This window comes from Pinus tabuliformis, chromosome 7 (assembly GCF_031772625.1).
Source record: "Pinus tabuliformis cultivar Carrire ecotype Pingquan chromosome 7, CPIR1, whole genome shotgun sequence".
Taxonomy (NCBI): Eukaryota; Viridiplantae; Streptophyta; class Pinopsida; order Pinales; family Pinaceae; genus Pinus; species Pinus tabuliformis.
In genome coordinates this window covers 6,013,918-6,021,221 of record NC_142293.1, presented here as the reverse complement: position 1 = coordinate 6,021,221, position 7,304 = coordinate 6,013,918, and the positions used below count along the sequence as shown (strand labels likewise).

General features: G+C 32.3%; 1 pseudogene across 1 annotated transcript; it reads left to right on the top strand.

Annotated features, from left to right (window-relative positions):
* Positions 1–616: 616 nt before the first annotated feature.
* LOC149244863 (ACT domain-containing protein ACR3-like) lies at positions 617–4,073 on the top strand (annotated as a pseudogene). The gene is made up of 7 exons (XR_016266491.1): positions 617–962; positions 1,172–1,233; positions 1,398–1,512; positions 1,642–1,709; positions 1,842–2,466; positions 2,844–2,903; positions 3,039–4,073. The product of XR_016266491.1 is annotated as an ACT domain-containing protein ACR3-like (transcript).
* Positions 4,074–7,304: the final 3,231 nt, after the last annotated feature.

Sequence of the window (7,304 nt, the reverse complement as noted above, 5' to 3'; positions counted from 1 at the left end):
AAAATAAAAAATAAACGTATGAAAATAATATATAAAAATAAAAATAAAAATAAAAAATATATGGAAAATTGAAAATTTTAATACTCAATTCATATTAAATACCCAATATTATATAAAAATAAAAATACCGCATATTATATAAAAATAAATAATAAATAAATCAAAATACCCAATATTATATAAAAGAAAATAATAAATAGAACATTGAATATAATATATTATATGAATATGGATAATATTAATATATTATATGAATATGGATAATATTAAGTACACCTCTATTAAAATTATCAATAATAATTATATAACATTTAGCTATATTTGAAAGCCGAGGAAAGATCCAGACTCCATTTATTCCATTGTTTTCTATTCCATTATTATTATCATGAATTAATTACGTCGTAAGGCGTTTCCCTCTGAAATCAACTCCCCTAATTGCCTTTCTGTCTTAATGCTAACCGTCAGATGCATTGTTAGACGATCGAACAATCGGATGCCGTCCAATTTAATTGAAAAACATTAAAAAACTTTTAAAATAAAATTGGTTAATTAAAAATTTAATTAATTATGTTACCTACCAGCCTCGTCCGTCGTGTTTTTCTTTGCCGCACGAGGATGAGGAGGGCCGCTCGCGTTTTTCTTTGCTGCAGGAGGATGAGGAGGGCCGCGGATGGGAGTGAGGGAATCCCTTCTTTGCTGCAAGATGACGACTCAGGATTGTTGAGGCATGGTTAGGGTAACGACCCACGGGAAGCAGCGAAAACACTGCCATTTGCGCACCTTTTTAGAATGAAATCCAGATCTTGTAAAAATCTCTGCACTCATTCTATCTCCATGGTACATTTGTCCTTTGATTGATCCAACAATGGAGATTATGGTAGTTCAGTAGAGGTAATAACCATCGTCAGGGTTTCCGCTCATTCTTATTGATAAATTGGTTTTGAAAGAGATCCCCTTTTCAGGTAAGGGTTTTTCATTGCTTCTCCAGGGCCTTCCATTTGTAGGTTTACGGGTGAGTTTCCTTTTTTTTCTTTTTAAACTCCAAAAAATGTTTCTTCTCTATTGGGGTTTCCCCCTGATCTTCACATTTGAAATTTCCTTCTATTGGGGTTTCCGTCTGATCTTCACATTTGAAATTTCTTTCGAGTTCATTATTGTGCTGGTTAACTAGATCATGGAGGCCATTGCCATGGCAAGGCATTGCTAGTGTTACAATGGCTATTTCCAATCATGGTAAGAAACCCCTCCCACCTATGCTTGTCCTCATGGGGATGGAAGGATTGCTGGCTTCAGCCCAAGGCTGAAGAAAATCCTGTGCAATTGCAGGCTGTTAGTAATTTTGTCATGATGATGTGCTTCTCTCTCAGTAGTTGGGGTTGTGGATGATCTCTGTGCAGGTGGATAGTAGGAACAAGCATGACATACTTCTTGAAGTGGTCCAACTTTTGACTGATCTAGATCTAACCATTTCGAAAGCATATATTTCCTCAGATGGTGGATGGTTTATGGATGGTAAGCTCGCTCCTTTAGATCTATCATTGAACATTTCCCTTTTCATCTCTGCAAATGCTGCTGTGTGGACATTGCAGGGGACTCAGCCAATTGTTTGATTGAATGATTCAAGTTTTACTTTTGTGTTAGCGTTTCATGTGACAGACCAACTAGGGGATAAACTTACAGATGAAAGCATCATTGAATACATACAGCAGGTAGCTTTAGCTTGACGTTGGAAATTAAATTATTTTAACAAGAGGATGCTGTGCAGATTGTTGGTATATTGGATTTGTTGGAATTGTTTATGAGAATTTACTCATTAATATTTGTTGACTTTCTTGCTGCAGTCCTTGGGACCAAAGCGTGTCACTTCCAGTAGAGAGGTGAAGACTTGTTTAGGTAGGATTGTAGGTGTACAATCATCCATTGGAGAATACACAACAATAGAATTGACTGGGACAGATCGCCCTGGTCTTCTTTCAGAAATTTCTGCAGTGCTTACAAGCTTTGGTTGCAATGTAGTAGCAGCAGAATCTTGGACCCATAATATGAGAGTAGCATGTGTTGTATATGTAACTGATGAATTATCAAACCGGCCTATAGAGGATGAAGTTCGTCTGTCTACCATTAAGGAATGACTTTCAAACGTGCTTAAAGGGAATGACAATGGCACCAAAGGAGTCAAGACAGATTTTTCCACGGGCTTAACTCACCGAGAGAGGCGTCTGCACCAGCTGATGTTTGCTGACAGGGACTATGAGTGTTCTTCTGATTCCTCAGACCCCACTTTGTTGGATGAAAACAAGAAGCCTGTCATTACCATCGAGAACTGCAATGAAAAAGGCTATTCTGTGGTTAATATCCAGTGTAGAGACAGGCCAAAGTTGCTGTTTGATACAGTCTGTACTCTGACAGATGCAGTATGTTGTCTTTCATGCTTCAATCACTTGCAATTTACCTTATGCATTGCAGGTAAGTTAAAGAGGTAAAAATATATGCATTTTCTTCCATCAGACTGTGGCTTAGTGATTGAGATGGGAGCCAGCATGCAAACTGTTCAAATTCAAATCTTAGTTTCCCTTTGTATGTGAGGGAAGGTGTTTGACCCTCCCAAAATTGTTTTCCCTCAAGAACCGAACACATAAACATGTCCTTAATTAATGTGTGGCAATAATGTGTTCAGTCTTTCTGATTGGGCTAGTGGGTATATACTGTGATTTGTATATATTGTGATTAGGTGTGCTGTTAAGGCATTTCTTAATATTAAGGTTATTAGTTCAAAACTCATCTTCTCATCTGTCTTAACCCAAAAAAAAATTCTAATTAAATAAAAAAATTTGCACTTACAGGAATATTACATTCGGCATATGGATGGTTGTACCCTAGACACAGAAGATGAGAAACACAGAGTCAGTGGATTTTGCCTTCCATATTTTAAATCTTTCAAGTTTTATCCAACTAATTGCTCACTTAGATGTTGATCTGAAGATCTGAATCTCTACTTCTGCTGCTGAATCTAATAACCTCTAGCTCCTGCTGAACAGGGCCTGAGTCTTGAGCTGTGTGCAAGCGATAGAGTAGGCCTTCTTTCGGATGTCACTCGCATGTTCCGTGAAAATGGTCTCTCAGTGACAAGAGCAGATGTGACAACCGGAGGGGATAAAGCGATCAATGTATTCTATGTCAGGGATGCTTATTCATGAAATCTTGCCATGAATATCGATATGAAGGTAGTTGAAGCTATGAGGAGAGAAATTGGCCATACCGTGTTTCTGCAGGTTAAGAATATGCCAAGTGACATTGCTAACTCTCTCCCAGTCGATTCCGGATTGAAATTCAGATTTTCTTTTGTTAGTTTATTCAAGGCCCAGCTTGACCGTCTCTCATACAATTTTCGTATGATCAAGTTCTGAATCTCAATGGCAGAATGCTTACTACCACTAATGCTTCTACTCCTTGTGCGCTGAACTTGATCCCATGGCCACTTTCGAACCCAGTGTTGCTTCATTCGCTTTGTATCTTATAGTGGCAGGCAAGATTATCAGACGAACTTATGTTTGGAGTTATTTAACCTGTATGTATGAATGACTGACTTGGGATAGAAGGGTGTTTCAGAGAAGCTCGCTTGTAATGATATCTTACTGGTTATTATCATGCCATGCCTTGTCTGTTTATTTCTTTAATGGAGTGGAAAGCTAAATTCCTCCCTCTTCTTCTCCCTCCAGGAAGAACGTTAGTAAAGTTATTTTTTTGGTATTAGATTAGAAAACCAATTACGGTCTCTTTTGAATTAAGATAATCTACCAGACAAGCTCAATCAAGAATTTTGAATAATAAGTCAGTGGGTTTCTTAGAAAAAGTCAAGGATAGATTTCTCTTTACAAATGGCTTAATTAAAGCGTTGATAAATTATTTTTAACCTTTAAAAGGACACTGTAAGGAGTCTTAACATAGATATGTAAATCACACATATAGTCTTTCACTTTATTATTGACTGCTGTAATTGTTTCGAGACTCTGTTTATCCTTACACGTGAGTAACTGTCTTGGAATTGATGTCTTACTGGCTTTCTAATTGTACAATTCAGTGTTCAACCAGAAGTCCCTATATAATGCCTACAAGAAGCACACCAAAAACATCCCTTTGAATGCGGATGAATATACAAAGATGAAAGAAACTGATCCAGAATTTTATCGCGATTGTTCAAATCTGCAATATGGAAAGGTAAGGTTATACATGTTTTATTTGGATTTTAAGATGAGGAAATTATTTTTGCATGTATAAAATTTAAACTCTTTGGATAGAAGGTCATATCAGATGGAAAGTGAGTTTAAGCTAGTAAAACATATGAGCTTGAAGTCAACACTTGCAATCTATCACTTGGAAGATTGCTATCTCCATTGTAGTTACTAGTGCCCACTAAAAACGGGAGTTGGAATTCTACTGACCTCTTAGACGATTATAGTTTTATTTTGATACTGGTTTTATAATATTGTTTATATAAGTTGTACTTGACTCTAGCTTTACCTTTTTTGAAACATATTTGAAGATATATTTCCTCCAAAAACATGTAGGTACTCATTTTAGCATCTCAGTTTGTATTCTAAATAAATTTTTAACATTTGATTTTCATCATGATGTCTCATGTAGGTGTGATAATACAGTTTGGTATGGTAAAGGATTAAAGAAAATTTCTTACGATCGAGGAGAATCAAAACTCTCTGATCATCGACCTGTTTATTCTATTTTCATGGCAGAGTTGGACATGCTCAACAAAAGAAACTTAAAGAAAGATTTCATCAGTTCAAGTTCAAAATTCCATGTTGAAGAGCTTCTGCCATGAACCCAAAATTCTCTTCAAACTCCCAAAATTTATGTAAGGAATTTATCCACTCTGTCTTACTATACCATTATGACTACAAAAAATTCAGCTAAAATCAATGTCCACTCCCTTTCAAAGGATCAATTAGCCATTCGAGCATGGTGAATGAAAAGGTTTCAGCTAATTATATTAATCATCTATCCTCCATGACTCCATATTGATGCATTTGGTTCCATTTCTTATTAAACAAGCATCATATGCTGGAAGAATTTCTTAAACAAACAAGAAGAATCGTGAATGCACATGGTTCTAAACGTGTACCTTTTCAACAGCTACCACATCAGATATGAATTCCGTAAAGAATATCAGGATAAATTGTGAACTCGAATTCCATAAAGAATATCAGGATATATTATGAACTTGAATAGATTTGTTCAAAACAAATCTAATGCCTATCATGGTAAACATTTTCATTATATGATTTCTAATCAACCTCCCCTTCATTTTAAGTTACCGGAAGTAAGTGGTAGGTGAAATATAAGGGGTAATTTGAATATTTTGTAATATAGAAATTTTATATTAGACATTATTAAGATTTATTAAATTTTCAAGTATTGGTTACCTTAGTTTTATTAAATTTTTTAGTGGTGGTTACCCTCTGTTTTCATTGGAAGCAGGGGAAATATAAATCTAAGGGGATATAATTTTGAGAAGTAATTTGAATATTTTGCAATATATAGTTATTATATTAGACATTAGTAAGATTTATTAAATTTTCTAAAATTTAAGAAATATTTCTCTTTTTAAAAAAATTTTGAATTTTTTATTAAATTAATATTAAATTAGTATAATTACATTTTTCAATATATAATATATATAAAATATTTAACGTAAAAATAAAACATTACAAACAATACTATTTTTTCATGTTCTATAAAGCATTAAAAATATATAAAATATATAATCTTTCATGCCCACTAGAGAATTACTATTATCACAGGGGATTTATAATTTGAATATTTTCCAACATCATATTTTAGATTTTTTATAACAATACCATCTTTTCATGTTCTATAAAACATTAAAAAAATATCAAATATAAATCTTAAAGATAATTGGAATATTTTCCAATATCATATTTTAGATTTTTTATAACAATACCATCTTTTCATGTTCTATAAAGCATTAAAAAATATCATCTTTTCACCTAAAATATAATATAAATCTCAAAGATAATTTGAATATTTTACAATATCATATTTTATATTTTTTATATTAAACATTAGTTAAAATTATTAAAATTTCTAAAATATTTTTGTTTTTTAAATTTTTTGAAAAATCTATTAAATTAATATAATTATACTTTTTAATATATAATATATGTTAAATAATTAACCTAAAAATAAAACATTACAAATAATACCATCTTTTCATGTTCTATAAATCATTTTTTTTTTTGCTCAAGCAAGAGTTGTACCTTCTATTTAATTAATAAGGAAAATAAATTACACAAAATACAAGAGCCCACAAGGAAGAAAATTTGCCAATTTATTGGCCGTTCTTCACACATAATTAAAACTAATTGTGTGAAGGCACTGAAGGTGAAGTTGAATCCGTTGAAAAACCCGGATCAGCCTCCTGTGTTTAGAGACTATTTCCGACGCCTACTAAAAATTAATCCTTTTAGCCTACTAAAAATTAGTCAACTACTCAACTAATAAGTTTGCAGTGGATTATTTGTGTATGGGTTATACAATAATATGTCATTTTGAATATTCAAATATCTCTTCAAAACTAAGAAAAGAGATTAGAAGTTATATCTACATATTATTTGTGTTTGTAAAGAAAGTAAGCAATACCTTTTTTTTTTATAAATTAGTAATCTAAATTTCCAAATTTTATTAGTATAATGTTAATTTTTATCATTCCATTATTGTTATTTATATTTACATTTTGTTTTAATAGAACAAATATAAGGCAAGGTTAGACTTTTTCAACAATTTATTTTCATATTTTGTAATGCTTACCTCTTTGGTGTTATTGTCATGCGGAAGATAGTTGTATGCACAAAGAAATTTAGTTATGCACAAAAGAAATTTAGTTATGAGGAAGGTTTTAGATACATAAATATTATCTTCCCAAAAAAAAGCCATATGTTACCCCAACCAATCAAATGTAAATGTGAAGCAAAAACTCAAACTCCAATCTATTTTCGATCTAACAAAAAAAAAATCAAAAACTCCAATCTATTTATGCTCTAACTAAAAAATATACCTTGGTTGAGGTTGAGTATCGACATTGATTGTTGGAAATCACAAATGGACCCAACCATTTAAAATATATTCATCATTTACAAATTAAAAGAACAACATATAGCTCAAGATAAACAAAATAAGTTACTTTAAAAACGTATTACTACATAGTTCAATAAAAAAAAATATTAAGAACATTTCACTACATATAAAGTCATAAGATACCAAGTTGAATA